Source organism: Ischnura elegans, chromosome 9, assembly GCF_921293095.1.
Source record: "Ischnura elegans chromosome 9, ioIscEleg1.1, whole genome shotgun sequence".
Lineage (NCBI taxonomy): Eukaryota > Metazoa > Arthropoda > Insecta > Odonata > Coenagrionidae > Ischnura > Ischnura elegans.
This window is the reverse complement of record NC_060254.1, coordinates 58,314,686-58,328,877: the sequence shown is the minus strand read 5'-3', so window position 1 is coordinate 58,328,877 and position 14,192 is coordinate 58,314,686. Positions and strand designations below refer to the sequence as shown.

At 37.7% G+C, this 14,192-nt stretch overlaps 1 long non-coding RNA gene across 1 annotated transcript in view; it reads right to left on the bottom strand.

Annotated features, from left to right (window-relative positions):
* The window catches only part of LOC124166036, a 94,976-nt gene that overhangs the window by 62,220 nt on the left and 18,564 nt on the right, over window positions 1-14,192 (bottom strand). Inside the window, exon 2 of the long non-coding RNA XR_006866385.1 lies at window positions 4,256-4,332. This is a non-coding gene — a long non-coding RNA (uncharacterized LOC124166036). The remainder of the gene's footprint in view (window positions 1-4,255; window positions 4,333-14,192) is intronic.

Sequence of the window (14,192 nt, the reverse complement as noted above, 5' to 3'; positions counted from 1 at the left end):
AATATTCCTAACGTCGCCTACAAATATTTCACATTGCAATTTATATGGAAGATAAATTCTAATACCAAAACGACATACATAAACTGATGCTCACTGGAATTTTTTAAACAAATTATTACCATATCTTTTGCGAAGCTACCGAAGGTTTGGCCAAAGATTTCAATCCCTAAAAATCTTTAGAGGTGAAATATGAAAAAACAGATGCTAGATAAGGCTAAAATAATTAAATTCTAAACGTTGTATATTGTTTCGTACTTCTTTGATTACATTGTCCCACTGGACGTTGACCAATCCTCCACCACCTTTGCATCACACCATCGGCGTAAACAAACAAAGGACGATCGCGCTGATGATGAGCCATGGCGACGACTATGGGACCGTTACGGACTTCGATCCTTCCTTATCGAATCGTCGGGATATAAGCAGCTATCTCCCTCTCTCTACTACATACAACCACTTCCATTCATGCATTCTCTGTCCACGACACCACATTTCAATCGGAAACCAATACGGAACGCGAGAACAATAACTTTCGCTGTTGACTCAAGGCTGCATCTTCCTGGCTGGAAGAAGCACGGCAGACATCGACAGTCGAATAGTCCATGCTAGATGGAATAAGTGGCAAAGAGGCTGTTAATATGCTCGAAGATCATAATACTGGATAATAATAATAATAATAATACGTCTTTATTGGGCGAGATTGGGACTAGAAAGTCCCATCTTCCATCTAACCCCTCGTCAAACATTAAATATATGCAGTTAAATACATTGTCTAGTTGCTCATGAAATTAAATGCAGAGAAATTACATAAAAATAAGTAGAAGTTCCATTTTCAATCAACAATTAGCATTATAATTTAACAAAGTTACTATTGACCAAGTGTAAAAAGATGTTAGTGAACGTGGGAAAAACCTAAGGATATTGACTGTCGTCCTTATTGGAAAAAACCCACTGCAGGAAAACGCCCACACAAGAAGGGGGGCGTGAAAAACCTGCGAAAACCTACTGAGAAAGCTAATGTAAACCTGAGTATACAAATACAATGAATTACATGGAAAATTTCACCCAGTACCTGTAAAGAAAAGGAAAATTAGATGAAGCCGGATGAGATAATTGATGAATCTTTCGTACTGTTCCCGTGATGTTACATGTCTTGCTGTTGTTCTCGAAGAAGTTTTACGTGTAGTGCCTTTTTGAAGGAGGCGAGTGATGATGATTTACGTAGTGGTAGGTCAATGTTGTTCCATTCGCGGCATGCAGTAACAATGAATGATTTATTGAATCTGACTGTCCGGTGGTGAGGTATAACGAACGATACAGGTCACAGTACGTGAAAACATTCGTGAGGGAAGTGACACTCCATAGTTTAGAAGCTTGGAACATGCTTAAGCTACCTGCCTCCAGTGAGGCTTCACTTCGAATGTGCTGCTAGCGTGTTGGACCCTTATGAAGTAGGACTGATAGCTGAAATTAATCGAATACAGCGAAAGGCGGCCAGACTTGTGATGAGTTGCTACGACAAAAAGTGCAGCGTTTCCAGTAAGTTACATGAGTTAGGATGGGAATCTTTACAGGAGCGTAGATCGAAGTATAGGCTTTATTTACTTAGTAAATTCGAAGAAGATATTTTCTCAGACGACGTGAATCATATCCTTCGTTTACCGTCGTGCTATGGTAGACGTGATCATGAGAAGAAAATAAAAGAAATATACAGCAAAACAGAGGGATTTAAAATGTCATTATTCCCTCGTACTATTAAGGATAGGAATGGTGTCTCAATTAATAGGATTAATGGCGTCACTCGCTAGGATGACTCATTACATGTTTTTATCCATAGTTCTAACCTTTCATGTATTTGCTCTAGGAATTGCAAACTATTTGCAAGTTTTTTTTATGAATATGCATGTAAATTTTGCTAGCATGCGTAATATTTCTATGACCGTGCGGTGTGCATAAGGCGGTCCTCCATGCTGCATGTTGGTGATTGGTCACCCCCTGCCATACACCCTAGAGGTGGCTCGCAGGGTATTATGTAGACGTAGATCATTGAGAAAATGATCATAAAAGAGTAGAGGCCTTCGTGATATGTTGCTGGAGGAGGTTGATGAAGATAAAATGAACAAATAGGGTGGGAAACGAGGAGGGATATAGAAGAGGTAGGAGAAGAAAGGCCATTATGGGTCACTGTACACCAAAAAACCGCGTATGTGTATTGACCGCGTAATAAGACAGCAGTTACGTAGGAAACATAATATAACATAACAATTCTCACCTTTATATCGCCTCTCCTCCCTTCTAAATTCGCTCCCTACTTCCACCGATTCTTATTATCTGTCATGCAAGAAATTCACCGCTCAAGCTATGTCCCATCTATCAGCCAATTGAATGTTTTAATTTCCCTACTGGTTAATTAATTGCTAGTTTTTATATTGTTATTGTATTGTGTCTAATTGACGTTATTGTTTAAAAAAATTCACTGTAAATTGGCGACACGGCTGTGTGTGAAAAATAAATTAAATATATAATGGAAGGAAAAACTGATTTAAAATCCCCAGAGGAAGACCGAGGGACAATTATCTTGGAAAAATCAAGACGGATATGGAGAATAAAAGCCTAAGCGAGGTAAAAGGACTAGCATTGAATAGGGATAACATTGAGTGCAGCAAAATCACTATACTATAAAATACACTTCCGACCACTGAATGAGTCATTCATAGAAATGTTTGGGGTGAACGAGACGAGATAGAGCAAAAAAAGTCATAGAATCGACCCCCTAGTCGTCTAAAACCTTAGGAAAAACACTCTAAACACTAAAGTTTCTATCTACTACATTGTTGCCAACTGCCCCTATTCCTCTACTTTTGGGGGCATTTGGGTGTCAAAAAAATCCATGGTAATGATGAATTTGAAAATCGCAGGGAAGCTTGTAAATGGTACCAATATCGTTGTGGCAGTCATTAGCCCACGTATTGCAACAGTCAGAAATTCTGGAAACCAAAAATGTTTTGTTATTCTCATAAATCAATTTAAGTACGTTAGATATCACAAAAAAACGATCCTTATGGTACGAACGGCAAACAAAAATTTTAAGAACTGGCAGAGAGACCAGAAAAGGCCGCCTTTCGCGAAAGATCTGGGGACAGAGCCCCCCTCCACCCATCGAGCGTAAACGAGTACCAATATTGAGATTGCAATACATTGATGTTGGGTCATCCACGGAGGTGAGGTCGACATGGATGGGCTAATCCATCGAATTTTTGTTACCGTCGATTGTGATTTACTTTAAAAAACGAAGAAACCCGTAATATTTCTTTTTTTCCTTTACACAAAATGATTTAGTCCTGATTACTACGACAAACCCTGTGCGATGACACGTCCGCGGAATACAGTGACACTTCGTCATCTAAAATTTTATTGTTCAAATATATTTAAATACAAAATAAAATGGGGTGATACTCCGTCATATATGAGTGGCTGAGAAGCCAAGGGGTACAAGTGATTTCTTTTTCCCATGCAGTGTTAGGTAAACAAATTGAGTATAGAAAACAAACGAATTGAACTAGATATTTAGTAGTGCATTTGATTTTCCACTGGATGCCAGCAGAGAACAGAGACTCACTCGTATCCCTTGGCAACCAAGTTTTTGTGCATTCCTTCTAACAATTAACTTTACCTGACTCTGTTGAGAAAAATATCAGTTGCACCCCTTGTCTTCTCACCTTCTGTTTTGAGAGGAGTGATAAATGAACGGCAAGACAGACTTTTTTTTGTAAAGAACGACTTCACCCATAAACGTCTGCCTCGTACAGCGGCCATTGCTCAGCTCTCTCTAAATGAAACATTAGGCACCTTGCGCAACTAAATACTGATACACGCGATAAAAAATAACGACCCAACGTATGCATTTATATCCTCATATGTTAACAAATTAATAACGATGGGATATCCTTATTTTCAATGAGTTTTCAAACCTTGCATTTATATTAGTTCCCATGCTATTATCGACCCATCGTTTCATATCATAGCAAAGTAGTACCACCCAGGGTTCGCGATAGTATTATATACAAACACCGAAGGGCGACAAACTGAAATGCCCTAAAAGGCTACATGCATGTAAACCCTTGGGAATATCAATGCGAAAAGCCATATGCAGTCGCACGTAACAACGCTTTTCATTTTATCCAATTAACTCTACATTTATAACTTGTGTTAATAGCACCTGCTTAGTAACTAATAAAAGCAATATATTTCTAACCTTTTTGATTTAGCTTCTAGTAGAAAGAAGGCACTGACGACTAGGTCCTTCCAGGGCATGCAATCTTCGAACACCACCTAGTTTAAAAGAAAAAAAAAACATTTAGAAACATCTTATGAGCAAAGAACTCTAATTCTCATAAAATGCTTTATTAATAGGATGCAATGCCCTCTCTCCAATAATAAATTTGAGATACCAGCAATTGTTGATCAGAGTCTTCTTTATGTAGAGTGAAAATTTCAAGATGATATCTTAAGTTTTGAGCGATTAATCCTTCACCACAAATGTCGATAGACCGCCAAATACGCTTCCTCTTAATAGCATTGATAGCATCAAAGAATCGCACATTAAAAACATTGAACAGGTAAGTAAGCCAAGCACACACGAGTCTAATTTAAAATGTTAATCTATAATTAATGCACCCATTTCAAGTACACTTTTCTGAGTGATTTAATTAGATCTCCCAGGATTTCTCAACCAAAATCATTATATTTTTCTACTCACATTCACCAGACGTACCTAACCTACCGCCGGCCGCTACACTCAGAAAACGTTAGGCCTATCCTACGACAGTCATTCAATACAAATAAAATTCTTCAACTTGAAACAAACCTTTTTTAAAAAACGCTGCTTAATTAAGCAGCATTCTTTGTAGTTTAGATATTAATATTGATTGCCAATCCTTAATAACATACCAGATTCTTCAATACTAATTTCTAATAAACATAATTAACATCAACACTTTATTCTTCAAGAGATGAAAAGCTTACTTTTTTTACTTTTTAGTGAATTCAAAATCGATTTCGGAAAAAGCATTTCATTTTTACCATTTTTTTATTTTATTTTAACTCGGCGAACTAGATACCTCCTCCATTTAAGGTAGATGACAATTTGTGATAGGTATTCCTACGTCATCAAGAAAAACAAATCTAGTAAACTTGATTTTTGGCACTTCCGCATACGCCCTAAATTTCTCCGATTGACAAAAAGCTTATTTTTTTACTTTTTGGGGCATTTTACACTGTTTTTGGAAAAAACGTGTTTTTTTATCTATTTATTTTATTTTCTCTGAACCGGCCTTAATAGTTAACTGACAGTGCACTGATGTTTACTCATCCATGAATATGTCATAGTGTTACTAACGCTACTCATTGCAATCAATTTCTATGGCCACTTACACCCAACTGTAACTCTCTCTCTGTATGTATATTGGTGTGGCGTGTACATGTGAGGGTGTCGGGTAGTGGCCCGAAATAGACGCAGGCTGGCTGGCCCCAAAGTTAACACCTGCGCCCATTCTCAAACCGATCCTCCTCCATCGTCTATTTCCATCTCGCTTCTACAAACGCCGCACAGCCGTCTTCCTTTGTTTCCATTCTTTCTTTGCTCCCTCTATCCGTCGTGGCTCGCCCGTCCCGGTCACTCCCTCAACAGCTCATTCATCCACGCACGAATATAACAATCACGAATATTAGCAGACCTACCGGCGGGAAGGATAGTACACAGAGAAGTAAAAAACTTGGAATTTGGATTTCATGATCACGTAGTATTTATACGCATTCTCATCGAGAATGTTAAGAGGTATGCCTACTCGGCAGACAATTTTTCTACTACCGTCATTATCATATTTATTTATATTTCCATGTGCGACAGAAGCGATAAATTAAGAGAGATATTTTTCCGAACGGATAAAAATATGGGAATTCGTTTTTCTCCCGAACAATAAAGGACTTTTATAAACGCTATTCGTAATTTCCTAAGGGCATTTCCTTGTATGTGTAAAAAGCTGGCGTCCTAAAACCCCCTGCCACACGCCTTTTAGGCGGCTTGCTGGGTAGTGTATAGATGTAGATAGATCACCATCCGAGTTTTAAAATATGAGCATCGAATTTCCAATAGAACCGAGGTCATTAACGCGGCAATGGCCGTTAGATGTCTCTTCCGTTACGGTAGTTCGTTAATTGTCATAGGAGATCGTTCTCCCTCGTGAACAAGTAAAATTGAAATCAAGTGATTTTCATTACTGACGTTTCCGCAGACGGCGAAGGAGTCGTCAATGTCGTGAAGCAATATTTCCAACTCTATTCGAAATTCCAAATAGATGAGACGCCAACTATCGGCCGAATTCGGAGGTGAAGGTCCAAGGATACAAAGTACCGAGAATACCAACTGTAGGAAACATACCACGTTGACAAATCATTGGCATTGTTGGGAATTTATTTTTTTATATTGCTATCTTTTTGGTATTGAGCTATCATACCGTCGTAAGTAATAAATTTTATGTAATCATATTTATTTATAGTGCCCTTTAGTAGCCATTCATTGCTACAATTGCTACATTACTGTGACGGTGCTCTGTACGTTTGCGGATTTTAAGCTAACCAACGAGTCACACTTTTTCTTTTCTACTGCTAAAACAGAGTTTTTTATCAGAGTCTGGCATTTATGGTCATTAGGAACCCCTTGAGTAATCTCCATGAAGATGTAGCGAATATTTGTGCTAAAATTTATTACACCCTGAGTCTTTAGTGCTATTTGCCATTGTCCCTAGCTATCAAAATACCTCAACTAAACCAAGAAAAATCTTTCTGGACAATTTCTTCTTTATTTTTCTCAGTAACCCGACGATTAATCCCATTACACCATTGTTTTCATAACAACCCTATCCTCGATGCGTCGGCCATGTTGGAAACTGACGTCTGCGCCTTCAGCGCTGCCACCGGTGATTTCAGTGTCGAATACAGTCGCGATAGAGCGCCTCTTCATCATACGAGACGCAAAAACCACTCCATTCTCCCTTTTCTCCAATAATGGCGACGCACATCTTCCTTGCGTTCATTCTTTAATCTCTCCAACTGTGTGACGCACTTTCGCCTCCGTCTCATCGGCCAATCAGAGCCCTCCGGACGATCTTGGATTGTTGCTCGGCTGCGCGGCTCTGACCCCGAATAGGAGAGGGGAGAGTCACTGCGCTGCCCAATCGTAATCGCTATCGCTGACTCGTGTTGCAAAACTGGAACAAGCGTCCGCAATTCATCTCCTACGAGCGAATAAGTCTATGGGAGTATGAATGGCGACGTCGTCATCACATTCCCGCACACGTTATTGCTTCCTTATCGTTCTCAAACTTAATTCGACCTTCCTGGTGGGCTCACAATAGGGTAGTTTTCTTCATCAAAGAAAACGAAAGGCATTGATTGCGATTCGTTACCCACCATTAGTGCATTCAAAATGTACAAATTATTTGGTTTTAGAAATCCCAGTTCAGACGAATGTTAATGGTCAATTTTAACCTCATTTGAAAAAGGCCAGATTGGCGGCCATGCGATGCCACTCCACGTGACGTCACAGGGACCTAGTTTCTATACGAGTAGATAGGAGTTTTACATCGTTTGAGATTAACAATGCACGCATGAGGCACTGAGCTCAGGGAAACATCTCTTAATAATCACCTATTAAAACTGTCCTAAGGTCGGAAAGTTTCCTTCGTTTGATAAGGTAATAATAATCCTTATTTAAGGCAAGCGCTACCTGCTGGTAGGGTACTCTGCTTTCTGCTAGCAGCCTGCATCGCATCGGCGTGATATCCTCGCCCCAAAGTCACCTCAAACGGCGGCATCGGGAACCAGAATGACGTCACACGGGCTTTTCCCAGCATTCATACTTAGCCGTCGCGTTTTCGTGCGCATGTAAATTTTCCCTTTTCATTTAATAGTGAAAAATAGATATCGTCAAGTAAAAATCTATAAGCGTGAATTGCGTACTCCAGGAGTAATAAAATTTCTATTTAGACAATAAAAAAATTATAGGATACCACCCTATATCGGCGAAAAGAGTGAATTTCGAAAAGAAATAGCCGTGATTGGTCGCTAATCTTTATATTAAATCAATGAGCAAAAATTTATCATTTTTTTATCATTAGCTACATTAATGAATATAAAATGAAATGATTATAATAACTCATAGACGTAAGATTCCCGTTAAACCACAATGTACAGAAAGCACATTCCTCCAAAATCAATAAATATACCGAACTTGCTGCAGAGATTAAAGCCATATGGAAAATGCAATCGGTGGATGTATGCCCAATTGCCATAACAACAACTGGAATTACACCGTGTGAAGTGCTTCATCAATTAAAAAACTAAACATGGAAGGCATTTTAGGAAAAATAAAAAAATCAGTCATCCTGGACAGTGGACACCTGTCATATTGTCCGACGGTTCCTATCTGTGGAAAACTGGAAAAAACACAGTGAAACTTAACTTGTTCCGTTCACTGCAGACACCTTGCAAGATTGCAAGAGGGAAAATAAATAATATTAATAATAATTATATAGAATAATAATGATAATAATAAACGTTTATTGTCGTGGATCCACAAGGTCCTAAAATCTTAACAGATATAAAAAAATTTCTTGATTTTACAGTTAGAATACTGATATAATAGCGCATTTCGAAGAACAACAACTAGTGATGGGTCGATCATGAACGATTCGATCAAAAAGATTGAATCACTAGGTGAATCAAATGACTCATGATTCATTTCGTTAAACAAGTCGATCATCAATCATCAATCACTCCGACTTCCGGTTTCATATCAATCATCTCGGTTTCCGGTTTGTTTCAAAATTTGGAACGATAGATGCTTGATCTCTTTTCCTCAGGGCAGAAATAGTTGTGAGAAAATTAAATACTATGTTATCAAGAACTGAATACTTGTGTAATCTTTTTCTTAAACGTTTTCCAGCAGTTATCAGTATGAATAACACCAATACACGTAAAAGGAAAATATTAAGATGACTCCTGTAGGAGAACGTTAAGAAGTAGAAGTTAAAGTTGGTTACATTTTATTGTGCCGTTCATAAAACTATCCTGCAGATCAGATTCATGCATAGTGTGTGGTGTATTTTGTGTTATATATTGAGATATGTAGTTAGAAATTATTTTATTAGTGTTAAGAAACTGGCAGTTTTGCCTTCCCAAATATTTTCATGACACTACTTCCTTCATTTTTGAAATCTAATTTACTCATCTAGGAATTCACAATAAAAATAGTATATGAAATGATAATATGGATAGCAATCAGCGTTACCAATGCCCTTCGCAGATGAGGCAGTATTTATTCGATTATTCAAAGTGATTTATTACATCCATTGATTGAGTCTTTTCGATCTTGATTCCTTTTGAGTCTTTTCGATCATGATTCCTTTTGAGTCTTTTCAATCATGACTCCTTTGAGTCTTTTCGATCTTGATTCATTTGAGTCTTTTCGATCATAGAGATTGAATCAATTGATTGAATCACTTATGTGACTCGAGTCAAAATGATTGAATCACTAAAATGATCGACTTTGCCCATCACTAACAACAACAACGTCAACTCGAAACATAACTAGACTTTAAACGAGAAATAGCGTTGATCTGGAGAAAAATGGAATTTAATAAAAGTAATGGGAATATTTCGCAAAATATATAAGAAAAAGATTTAGAAATGATGATATGGAAGCTTGTCTCGAGTTTCTCAATTCACAAGCACTAAGAACCTTTAGCATATTCATTTATGTATTATTCACACTACATTCGTGCTTTATAGCGCCCATAATTAAGTTTACTAGATTCCGAGTTCACTTGATGACGTGGGACAACGATCTCCAATGACAATCGACAAACCAACCCCGATGAAAGAGACATCTAGCGGTCAGTGCGTTGATAATTTGGTACCATAGGATATATTGGTATTCGATATTCTTTTTTCCCGACCTTTTCTCGACTCATTTCGTCTCTATTATTGATATAGTGTTGTAATTGATTTTCGACCATCTTCCCATTGTCGCATATGCTTGAAATTATGCACAGTCGCTTTCTTCTGATGACAATACAATATCCAACAATCAGACATTTGTTTCTATTGTACTTTAATTAATGGTAATCCATATGGTAAAATGGTTTTAAATTCTCTCAATAGCTGGGTTTAGCTATAAAGTTTTTGGGTAGAAATGTCTTTAATATCTCTGGTTCCATAGATTACATGATTAATCACCAAAAAGTAGAGAATAAACATAAGCTTAAAAAAGAAAAGAAAAAACACGCTTTTTCTAAAAGTAGTGTACATTGCCTAAAAATTACTAAATAAGCTTTTAAGCACTCGGAAAATAAGGCGTGGATGCTTATTTTGGTTTTGATATTAATATTGCATGTCGATCTTTGCTCTCCTATCAGGGATCTTCTTCGCTCATTTCTTATAAACGTAATTCTCACTCAAGATATATATTTTCCAAGAGATGAAAACCTTATTTTTCTACTTTTTAGTGCATTCCATGCAGTTTCAGGAAATATAAATTTTCTAGCAATTACACATCGCTTTTCCCGTTTTTACTCTGAAGATGTTCGTGAATATACCGTTGGAACCAATGGTCGACTTGAATCAAATTATCGGTAAGTAGCAAGGGATAGACATGAACCAATTCATAGACTGGAACAGTTGCGTAACTAGTAATTTGCTTTGGGAGGGGATGAAGGGGGGACGAGGGGGGACGAGGGAGGTTAGAAGGGGCTAACCCCCCTGAAAACTGGGGAGTACAGGAAAAATTTTGGAAAATAACATACCTGAAAATGCATTTTACATCAGTTTTGGCACATATAATTTAACTTTAAGCAGTTATTATCTATCAAATCCAGACAAGATTTTTAAATAATTTTATGATTTCTCTGAGGCTTTAGGAGGGCAGTGGCATAACTAGAAGTATGACATAGGGTGATGAGGGGGCTTTGGGCGGGGTGAGGGGGATTAGTGGGGGCAACCCCCCCCCCCAAGAAACGGGGAGTATAGGAAAATTTTTGAAAAATAACATGCATGGAAATGCATTTTACATCGTTTTTGCACTTATAATTTAACTTTACGCAGATGCAGTTATTATACAACAAATCCAGACCAGACACTATTTTTAAATATTTTTTTATTTTTTGATTGGCTCTGAGGTTTTGGGGGGGGAGAATTAATCCCCTCATTCCCCTCATTCCCCCCCCCCCCCCGTAGTTACGCCACTGGACTGGAGCCACAGGTCCGAAATGATTCACGTGACCAATTTAATGCACAAAGAGCCATTTGAAACGAAAACGGCGATTCCACTCATTCGGTCCACGACAGGGAATCGTTCGTAATTAACGGCTCACTCACGAACGGCACAGCTCATTCGCAGAGGAGGAATGGGCCAGAGGAGCAGATGGGTGCGAGGATTGGAGGGAGGCATTCACATAACCGCGCCAACTAAGAATAGCTGCGGAGGAAGCAGAGGGGAGGGGTGGAGTATTGGGAGAGAGAACCCCCCAGGGTGCCATCATAGGAAGGAGACCATTGGAGGATGCTGCCCACAACCAAAAGCTAGACGCCTCCTAGCGACGCGTTATAGGGTTTTAGTTCTTCTCTTGCTCCATAAATAACTAATAGACGCAGTATTAACGTAAATAATGATCTAATTAATCTTTAATGATGCACGTCGTTGTTGCCTCTTTGACTTATGGTTTTTATCCGGTAACTAATCAACAACTGTTAACCCGTGGCAACCCATTTGCTTATTGCTATTAATTTAAATTAGCAATCCATTAATTCATGAACTTCAACACTTTCCTTTGTTGATTAAAAAAACATGTCGATCAAACAATTACTCAGACTCTTTCCTTTCTTAATTAATCAACAATACAACTCTTGGATTCATTCATTTAGAAAAGACCCATTTTAGAGCTCAATATCTTCAATCGAAGATATCGGTGGAAGCGTGCTGGGCCCATAACCTTTAGGATTTAGTTCTTCTCTTGCTCCATAAATAACTATTAGACACAGTATTAACATAAATAATGATGTTATTATTCCTTCATTATACTCGTTGTTGTTGTCTGTTTGACTGACGATTTTTATCCGTAACTTATAAACAACTGTTAACCCTTGACAACCCTTTTGCTTTTTTTCTATTAATTTAATTTATCAATCGATTAATTCATTAACTTCAACACGTATCTAGACGCGATGCTGAAGATAGTGCCGTCGCGAAGGCAAAACGATTCGGTAGTCAAACATAATTCACGCTGAACTTATTTTAACCCATAAATGGACGCACCTCAAAACCTACGTAACTGGTCGCGTTGGGTCTTTGTGATCCGATTTGAGTGTATAAATATTTTTGTAAATACATTGGTGTCATTTTACTGCTACTCCCTAAGTAAGTTTATCGAATAAGTTTCATATATTTTTATTGTTAAACTTGCTGTTAGATATACAATAAACATTAGATAAACTCTAGCCGCTGAATAGAAAACGGTATCAATATTTATGCAGAGAACTTATGCATAGAAACATGAATTTTATAAAAAAAAGGGAAATATATTGAGCTTCACAACATTTGAAGAAATCAGACTGATATATAAAACCGACTTATATATATGACTAAAACAGAATAAAGAATCGGGTTAAAGACAGAAAAAATCTGATACGCCCACGGTCGCGACGGGTCAAAACATCGGTAGCAGCGAAACTAAGCAATACTTTGAAAATCCAACTTTACTCAGGTAGAATTATAAGAAATAATAAGACTATAAAAAACTCTGATTTCTAACGACGTTATTTTATTTTTTTAAATCATCTAAGAAAGCGAGCAATTTAGGGTTACTTTATGAAAATGGTTGGTGTGTTAAAACTCCCTGCCATATCCCTATTAAGGCGGCTTGAGTTCGGTTCGTCAATGTAAATCAAAAGTAGCGTGGTATTAGCATTCAACTTGAACAAGAAACATGGATAAATGTAAAAAAAATATTTCAAAAAGGATAGAAGACATACTGCAGTAGAAGGTTGCCGAAGGTTGCATGGAGGGATAGAATGAGAAAAGAAATATGATATCTCAGAAGATATCCGATATCCCTTATATTTCAGAAGATATCTGATATCCCTTTTATCTCAGAAGTTATCCGATATCCCTTATATCTCTGAAATTGTTCGTAATTATTCTGAAACGTTACCTTAACTGTTAAAGTCTCTTGTTTTAAATGATCCAACCTCCTTGAGAAATTGAGACAACTACGAATATATGTTACCTCCATAACTTAGTAATTATTAATAATGAGATGTAAAGTTTAACCTTTGAACATAGTCGGAGATACACGAGGATAAGGAGAGAAGAAATGGTATGGTAGGGAGCCGTATGGCAGAGAAGGACCCGGTCAATAGGCAATGTCACAACACTCGGTAAGAGCGTGAGAAATATGATGAAGAGAAAAATCGAGGGAAAAGACCTCGAGAAAAGACGAGGAAATAAAAACATGGGGCAGATAAGGAAGGACACAACCACGATAAACATCAGTAAACTAATATTAGTAAAGGAAGAGGGGGAAAATTATAGATAGAGTTAACAAATCCTAAGATTAAAACAATATGCATTAATGAATGAGTGAAACGTATAATTTAATATTTTTACCTCAATAAGTTACTTTTCAATAGAATTCAATGTAGGTGTTGAATCTATGAAAGGCATTACTTAAAATTTGTTTCTTTTTTTTCAAGCTTTCACAAATGGGGTCGTTCACCAAGCCCCGAAATCAAAATGCTTTGATTGTCTGAAAATGATGAGCCATACTCTAGTAATTAATAAAAAAAGAAGCGCTAAAGTCGCCGCCTAATTCCATGAGTTAGTGACGTCATATGAGTTTTGGCGAATTCGCATGATGTGGATATACTTTTCATTAAAGGAAGGAATTGCTCACAAGATAGTAATCAATGAAGAACAACGCGAGGCACAAGGCTAAGGAGTAAAGGAGAAGCGGTGACCCGCACGAAACAAGCTCATGACGACATCAACTTAACTTTGAAAGGGTCAAGGCCCTCGATTATCCGTTACAAACAGCCAGCGATGGATGGTTACCTACTTCGAAAATCTTTAAGTATGGTTA